The sequence below is a fragment of the Sylvia atricapilla genome, chromosome 7 (genome assembly GCF_009819655.1).
Source record: "Sylvia atricapilla isolate bSylAtr1 chromosome 7, bSylAtr1.pri, whole genome shotgun sequence".
Taxonomy (NCBI): Eukaryota; Metazoa; Chordata; class Aves; order Passeriformes; family Sylviidae; genus Sylvia; species Sylvia atricapilla.
Window position 1 is genome coordinate 10,078,909 of NC_089146.1, and position 9,312 is coordinate 10,088,220.

Here is a 9,312-nt window from a genome sequence, read left to right on the forward strand (position 1 = left end):
CCCATCAAAAATAGGCCAGCAGATACATTAAGCTGATGTGTCACTGGCATTATGGAAAGAGGCAAACCCTTACTCAAAATGCAATTCTGTTTATAAAAAGCACTTCAATAGGATTTACAGCTCTCAATTTTTTAATTTAAAAATAGGAAAAATATTACTAGGGGCTTTGTTATCAGTTTAACAACTGGAACTTGTGCTATTACTGCTCTGACTGGAGATTTTCAGCCAGGTACCCAGAACATGTAGAAAGTTACAACAGAAAACAGTAAAAGCTATTAATTTTTTTTCCAGCACTCTTGCAATGTTTTTTCTTAAATTAAAAATCAACATAACCACTGGCAGCTCCTAAAGCATGAGAAAAGACAGAGCTCTACAAAGAAGAGATTTTCCCCGCCATTGACACAAAATGTATTCAATTGTTTCACACTGTTGAATTACACAGATGTAAAGAAGTCAAGTTACTGTTTGTAGGAGTACTACCGACAATCTGTTTAAAATGGATTCAAACACCCAGCAGAACTCACTCTGCTCTTCTTACATGAAATATTGTTTCTCAGCAGGAGTGCAGGTCACTGTCCTATATCTAAGTGCACCAAATGTTCTGGTATGATTTCATCTGATTTCAGTGAAACAGCTGCAAATATCAACAACTGAAATAATGACAAACATTTCTGTCACTATCACATTTGACTACTTTAGATTTCATTTAAACTTGTAATGTATCTTTAAATCTGTCGAAATTTATGCATTAACTTGTCAGGTACAATGACACTTTGATGACACTTTAATTCTGCATTCTTTTAGTTCACTGCCTGTAAAGAAGATATTTTCCTCTGAAAGGTAAAAAGGAAAGAAAGTCTAGTGCCACATTAGGTTTTTAATCCTAAAGCCCTGAAGCCATGGAGCTCATCTGAGAAACTGATATGAACTAATTAAGGTAGAAGCTGGTCCTGCTCCCATATCTTGGAGTGAAAATTGTCGTTATTTCTTGTGCTTCTGATTTCTAAGTACTGTACACAAGTTAAAAATGGTAAATCACTGTACTTTCTGAAGTAAAGCTGAGTGCCATAGAAACATTTTTATTGAAAGAAACAGGACTTTTAGATACTCCTAAACGTGTAGATGCCACCTCATATTCTGTAGACTTCACAGAAAAGAGTTGGACAGTAAATTGAGACATTTTCAAGATGTTGATTGTCCCTTTGTCTAGTGCTTTACAGCCTTGTCCTGTTTCCAAAAGAATTCTCATTCAAAATCAATGTACCACTTACACTGGCATCTTATCTGACCCTTCTTCAGGCAGAAATGGAATACAGATAAAATGCCAGTTTGTGTCTATGTGTTCCACACTTCTCATATTTGCACTTACACGCCAGAAATACTAAGATTATCTATTGGAATATTCATTACAATGAAGATGGAGAAGAAGGTTATTTATACCATCACAAAATGGTGCAGAAAAGACTGACATGCTCTATGGTTTAGAGAATATGAATGTTCAGAGCCAGAACATTGTACATGATGTATACAATACGTTAACTGTTTAATTACAGAAGTTGTAAGACACTGAAAGGAAAACAAAACCAGGAGAATTTGGCAGATCTAAGGAGAAAAGGCAGATCTAAGACAAGTAAGCATAGAGAGATAAAAAGCATTGTTCTTTCCATGGTATACTAAATAAGGATTCTATATTACCCTCAGAATAAGGAGGAAAAATACATTATATAGAACATTTACAATGTTATATTATTATGTAAAATATCTAATAATATACTTGCTGTAAATCTCCAGAGCAGCTAAGAACCCTAATCCAGGGATGATCTTTATATGACACTCCACTTAGAGGCTGGTCTGCAGTTTTCCCAAAGATCTGACATCTTCCTACAGAGAACAGACAGACGCAAACAAACTGGGCAGCACAAAGTGCAGGCTTACTGCCAATAAACCACCACAGTGGTAGGAATATACTGATAGCCTGAATTCTCACCAACTTTTGCAGATGTGACAATGTAGAAGAGTTTTAAGGACAGATCAAAGAACAGTTCTTCTGCCATATTTATGTTGCTACCCATCTCAGTGTGCAAGTGATGAGAACTAATTAAAAATCCACATGTGTGCTTTCACATGAATTAACTTAGATTAAAGTGTGTTGGAGTCCAGCAACATGGGCCAAGCAAACTCAGAACTCAGTATCTCATTCATGATAAAAGTGAGCAGACAAAAGATAAGCAAGAATCACAAAGGGTTCTGAAGAGAAAACTTTCAGCTCACAATTTCCAAAACTTGAATCTGATGCAATTAAAAAAAAAAAAAACAAAAAAAAACCAAAAAACAAAAACAAAAACATTGTGGAAGAATGGAATAACCCAGTTGAAGCAATGCTCAGAGAAAGCAGAGTTACAGCAGTGACAGAATAGTTGAGATTCTTACTCCTACAAAGTACCTCCTTTTTCAGAATGCTAACCTGGATGGACAGACTGATCCAATTTAGCAGATTTAATTTATCCCACCTCTCCATTCAAGGATTCTTTCATTCCACCCAAGGAATCCAAAACAGAGATGTTTGTAATAGAGTTTGCTCACTGACTTACCCTCACACCAAAGTGTTCTGCATAAGCAAGTAACTGAGTGAGATGAAAAGGATTCTACAGACAAGCACTGCCACAGTGCTGGCAGCTCAGACTCCACCTTGAACAAAGACATCGTTCTACCTCAAAACAGTGAAGGAATTCAAAGAAGATCAATGCAAGGAAAGTATTTTACCTATGCTGGAATGAAACTTTGTTAACTAATGACAGTTGTACCAGTTAATTATCTCCAAACACATGGCAAATCTAAGCAGAAATTAAAATACATTGTCAGAATAGCAAAAAACGCTATTGCTAAAAGAAACGTCATTACAAGAAAGGAAAAGGCAAAAGCAACTTTAAGCAGTAAGCTCTACTGGAACAGAAAAAGACTTCCCAAGGAAAGCCCCATTCCCTGAAAAATCTGGAATCAGACTAAAAAACTAACTGGAGATAATACCAAAAATACCCCCAAACCTGCAGCCATAACATTGCAGAAATAATAAAAACATTATAGGAATTGTCTGATTTTTACATATAATTTATGTGAAAGCTTTACTGAGATATGTGGGCTGCTGTACACATCACACAAAGCATAGGGGTAAGAAACAGAAGTACACTTGTGTTCTTAACTACAGATGAAAACATTCTTCTATCCCATTTGGGCTTGCATCTTTGTACATGATTTCACCTGGCATAAATGTAGGTGGCAAAGTATAGAGGAAATGATACTGACTTGAAAAAAAATGTAGATGGGCTGTCATCATAATGCACCTGCCCACCCCATCTCCTACTGCCATGTAAATAACATTAAAAAGAGAAGAAAATACTATTTTTAGGTTATTTTGACTACTTCTGTGAAACTGTTGGACAGGATATTTGGAGCAGAAAAGACATCTAATTGTTTAACTTCGACTTCCAACATTCATTCCTTTGATCACAGTCATCTTGAAAGTTTTCCATGGAAAACATGCTACAGACATTTTAATTTACATGTTTTACTCCTACTATTTTATACAAAGTAACTTTTCTGACTGTACACCAACTTCTGAAAGGGAAAATAACAAACGGGAACAAAAAACTCAAATCAAGCAGCTCTCTCAAGGCACACTAAATTAAGAATAGCATTTGATCTGTTTGTTTCAAAATTTCTCAGGTGCAGTCAGAATCAGCCATCTTTCTGTCAAATAGCGTTACCCTACCCCAGCTCATGAAAGGATCTCTGAAATTTCCATTTGACCCACCTATCAGTTGCTCTTTCATGTTCTCACCTCCTATACACACAGTTCTGCATAAACCAGGCATCCCTACGTGGCCATCACATGAGAATCCTAATGACCAGCCTAACACAGCACCAACAGTTACTGAGAAACTGTACAATAAAAACAATGTTATTTATGCATCCTTTCCTCAGGTGAGAAACTTTAAAGAGTTACTAAATTTATCATTTTAATCTCCTTTCTCCCAAGTGATTTTTATATTCCTTCACATCCTACTTTTCTTCACAAGCCTCCTAGCAACATCTCCCAGGCAAAGGCTTTCTGGAGCAAATTCTGAAGTGGAGCAATGACATCCCTACGTCAGCTGAGGATCCTTTTATTACATACACAGCACTGATCCAATGCGGTGCTGCCCTGTCTGCAGAATCACCCTGTGCTCAGAAAAGCTCCAATTCTTCCCCCAAAATAAACAGTCATGCCAAAAGATTCTTAGATCAAAATAATTATATTCATCAGTAAAGTGCAAAAATTTCAGCATTAACAGAGAGCCACCAGCTGCAGTTGCACAAATTATAAAATGCAAAGTCACCATATTTAGAGGTCCTAATAAATATCGTTTCTCTCTGCTGCCACCTACAGACAGACTTCAAGGTTTTTTAGAAAACCACTTTTCCATTCCAGATATATATTTAATAACAGCATCTCAACATGCCCTACAAAAGAGTTCAGCCCAAACATGTATTATATCAACAGCATTACCTCAACATATTAGAAGCTTCAGGAAAAGCTGAGCCCAAGCGATGGGTCCCTGAATGGTACTTTGTTGGTGTTCACACTCCATGCTGATCTGGAGCAAAATCTCAGCTGGGAATTAGTGGCTCACGGTCCCTGTCTAATGGATGGGAGGAGTTGAGTCACACATAGATGTCCCTCAGAAGCCATATGAGCTCCCAAAAGTGAAAAGGATATTCTAAATCTCTAGGCTAGACAGCTCAAACACCTTTGCTTGAGTCCCCAGAACATCTAATGCTTAATGGTTGTAGCATTACTACTTGTTGCCTGCTTCAGACAGAAGACCTCCCAGTTCCACAGCTGTACGTTCTAACCAGAAGGCTACAAAATTGGTGTCTCTCTCTGCATAATAAAAGAAATTCAATTCCAAAAAGCGTACAATTTTAAAAGCCCCACACCTCAGATGCACAGTGGAGATAGTGTAATGCAGTATGATTGCCAATCTGCCTATCTGTGTAAAATGACTGCAAGCCATATGGCTACAAATACGAAACACTGTGCTTGCCTAGGCCTGAACTGAACACAGAACGGGCTGGTTTGGGAGGGACACTAACCATGGTCTCGTCCCAATCCCCTGCCAAGGGCAGGGACACCTCCCACTGAACCGGGTTGTTCAAAGCCCCATCCAGCCCGGCCTCGGGCACTTCCAGGGATGGGACATCCACAGCTTCCCCGGGCAGCCTGTGCCAGGCCCTCATCCCTCACCTCAGCCGAGTTCTCTTCTTAGTATTTGATCTAAATTTCCTATGTTCCAGCTTCCAGCCGTTGCCTCTTGCACATCATTTGATACTCAATAAACCAACCCCGTGTGACGATAACCCCGCAGCTCAGGAGGCTCCTGTGGCGCAGCGCCCCGGGGAGGTGCAGTGCACACGCCGCTGCCCGGAGCTGATGCCCCTCAGGGCTCTCTGTGAGACGCGGCACTGCGGGCGCCATCCAGGCACCAGCCGGAGGTGAGGCTCATTTACACAGCCCTGCCCGGGGCTCCGGGGGCCAGCCCCCCTCAGCAGCACGGCCATGCCCCGGCCCCGCGGGGCTCCCTCAGGCGGCGCTGCGCTGGGCGGGCCCGGCCCCGGGAGGGGATGTAGCAAAGCGCCGCCAGCCCGTCCAGGGCCGGGATTATCCCGCTCTGCTCCCTGCTGGCGTGGCCTCACTTCGACTCCTGTGTCCAGTGCTGGGCGCCACAATATAAATAGGCATTAAGCTGTCAGAAGGCACCCAGAGGTGCTCTCTGACCGCGAGGCGCGGTGAGGGCCCTTGGGGAGAAGCCGTACGAGGAATGGCTGAGGTCACTTGGTCTGCTCAGCCTGGAGGAGGCTGAGGGGAGACCCCTTTGCTGTGAAAACTTCCTCCTGAGGGCAAGAGGAGGGGCAGGCACTGATCTCTGCTCTGCGGTGACCAGTCAATGGCCTGGAGCTGTGTCAGAGGAGCTTTAGGCTGGATTTTAGAGAACTGTTCTTCGCCCAGACGGTGTCTGGGCACTGGAACAGGCTCCCCAGGGCAGCGGTCACAGCAGCAGAGAGCTCAAGAACTCTCTGTTCTGGGCACCGGGTGTGATTCTTGGGGTGTCCTGTGCAGGGCCGGGACTAAGAGCAGGATCAATGGTCCCTGTGGGTCCCCTCCGGCTGAGAACATGCCGTGATGATGAGTGTGGGAAGCCAGCAGCAGTGCTCTGTAGGGGCCACCATGGGCTGTGCATAGCTGCTGCAGGTCCCTCAGGAGCACACACAGAGCAGGTCAGTCTTCCCTCCTTTTCAGCTTCAATCATTTCAGAGAGCCACAGCTGGAAGGGACCTCCAGAGATCATCTAGTCCAACGCCCCCGTCCATCCCTTCCCCAGCCAAGGGAGGGACACCTGGAGTAAATGACACAAGATCTCCACTCAGAGATCGCACAAACACCTGCTACCCACCCGCCATTAGCCCTGTCCAGGCCTGGGCAGCAGACGGGACAAAACAGACGGTGAGAGAGCTGTGAAACACTGGTGAACCACACATGTCACTTAGAGAGTGTTGCTCTGGCTACAGACAGAAAAGGAACTGAATCCAAAGAATGGAGGTAGTAAAAGGGGGGGTTTATCACTTCCCTCTCCATTTGCACTTAGCACTTCATTCCTCTTTTTAACTTGTTCCCATTCCATTATTTCTCACTAGTCTCAGTCACCTAGATCAGGATACTTGACTGGTTCCATAAAAGTTGAATACAAGCTTAGTAATACTGTGCTACCAATGTTTTTACCACTTAGTTTTTACTGTGCTGGATGTGATAACCACTTTCATACACTGGAGATCCTAAGAAACACTTAGCTGCTGCTAGGGTCCTAAAATCACAGTGCTAAAACAAATTAATTGAAACATCTTTTGAATCTGTGTCATTTGATAATCAAAGTTTCATTTCTACAGTAGTTAGTCTGTAACAGATTATTATCTTTTTTTCTGCTTGACACAGAACCCTTGTCATATTCTGTAAGATAAAGAATATGAATCAACGGAGCATTCAGAACATTAAAAAATGTCAGACTTTTTTTGGTATTCTTTACTGTCTAAGTTATTTTAGTTCTGTCCATGCCTTCTTATTCTTCTACTCTTTTTTTGCTTCCCTGTTCCCTGTTGTCAAAGGTTTCTTTCATCTTTCCCTTTCTGTTGGCTGTGCTTCTAGGACAGTGGCCTTCTTGTGGCCATCCAGACAATTGTACCAATTTGAGTAGCTGCTCCTAAAAATAAGCTGGTCCTAGAGGAATTTATGTTATTTGGACATTTTGATTTTTTAAATCTGTTTTAGTGTTTCATATAATTGAAAATTTATACCTGGAGCAATTTATTTACCAAGAACTTTTTGCTCTTGTTGCTTTTTGCTTTGTTTTCCGACAAGGTGGCGACTTCTGCTCCTTTCCCCCCGTGTGCCCATCAGCAGGTGCAACTGGTGCTGGCAGAGCTGTCGGTCAGCAAGAATAAACTGACCTGTGACAAAGTACAGGTACCTCCCAGCATCCTATTTTGTACCTCAAAGTGGAAACTTGGCTTTTATTAATCTAAGATAAGGTTGTTTCACCTGAGCTCTGTGGTATGTCATCTGGAGGGAAGTGCTTGTTTCTTTTCTCTATTTATTTGTGTAGTGACAGACACGTAGTAAGAGAGTTCTGTGTCAAAATCATCTTCAGTTCTGCTCATACTGCCTTTGGGAGTCAAGATGCACCTCGAGGATTTGGGATAATTAGTTTGCCTGATGTGTGAAAATAGCAGAATGGCTAAGAGCCACCAGGGGGCATTAAAGCAAAATAGATGGGTAAAAATGGGTTGAAAGGGCAGAAACATACAAAACTTTACTTTAAAAATTACTAATTAATAAGGAGGGAGGCACACTGTGGTGGTAATGAAAAACAAGCAGGAAGTAAAGCTTTACTTCACGGTGACCTATGTCATAGAATTTGGGACAGTGGTGGAAAGATTTCCACCTTTCTTCAAACAGCACAGAATATATAGTGATTATAAGAGAGCAAGAAAGCTGCAGTTATGCAACAGTCCTGATGGTAGTGACAGTAGGATGTGACCAAGACATTGTACTTACATTAAAGGTTAATGAATTGTTATCTTGGAATTATTTCTATAGAAGAATAAATTAAAAGTGATTCCTGCTTCTCCTGCTGTGAGACTCAGAGAGAAGAAAACAGTTGCTCTGTATAGAGACACTGTCATTTCCCTTCTGTGTTCCATTTCAAATAATGCTGTTTTGTTTCTGCAGTAAAAGCAAGCTGAGCTATTTTGTCGCATCTCTTTTCATTTAGACTTAAGTGCAAAAGCTGGATAACAAGATAATAATTAAGCATATGTACCAAGAAACCCTTTCAATCTCAGCTATAATCCTCTGGTGAAGAGTGAGGTGCACATGGCCTTTTCAACTAAGTGAAACTAAGTGGCATTCATCATGTTTTAAAAGAAAAAAATGTTTTGATTTTTTCTATAAATCACTTTAATTTAGTGGGGTTTGATAAAGACCTTTTGTCCCCCACAGTCTGTTGTTTTTACCAGGCTCAAAATATCTCTCTTATCCAACCAAACAGAAGTGTTGTGGCCAAGTAAATTGCCCCCCTGTGCTGCTGTTATGTCACTGTATGTGACATCATGCAAAACCACCCACCACACCCCCTGCCCCCAGAATCATTTGTCCTTGCATCACCTTGTCCTCACACTGTTGTATCACAATATGCAAAATATTGTAGCTTGCATGGATTAATGTAATAGCTTGATGTGAAAATCTAATGGACTAGATGTTTATAAAGTATGAACCAGCATAAAATAGGGGGAAAAAAAAAAGTAATATAAGTACCCCAGCCTCAGGTCTTACAAGCTGTTTTATCAGTCCAAGTATTGTCTATGGTTAGAAAGGGATCCCAATAGCAAAAGCACATTTCTATAGCACTTGTCAGGTAAAGTTAGACTGCCCTCATTTTCTCAGGAGTTTGTAGCACTCAGCATCTGTTTTTCCCCTTTCCTCTGCCTCTGTATTTTATGCTGTGTTGGAGACCCATGTCGATTTCACCACCCCTCTAAGAGAGGGGCAACTCTTTTTCACAGTATACAACCACTGTTCTCTCTGCAGTTCTAATTACACCACCTTGCCTAGATCACAACTGGCCTAGAAGCAGCAACTCACCAGTGGTACGCATCTGTTTGATAGCCTGCAGCTACAAGTTCTGAAAAACCTCGAGCCAAGAAGAGAGCAGCTCCAAAAAG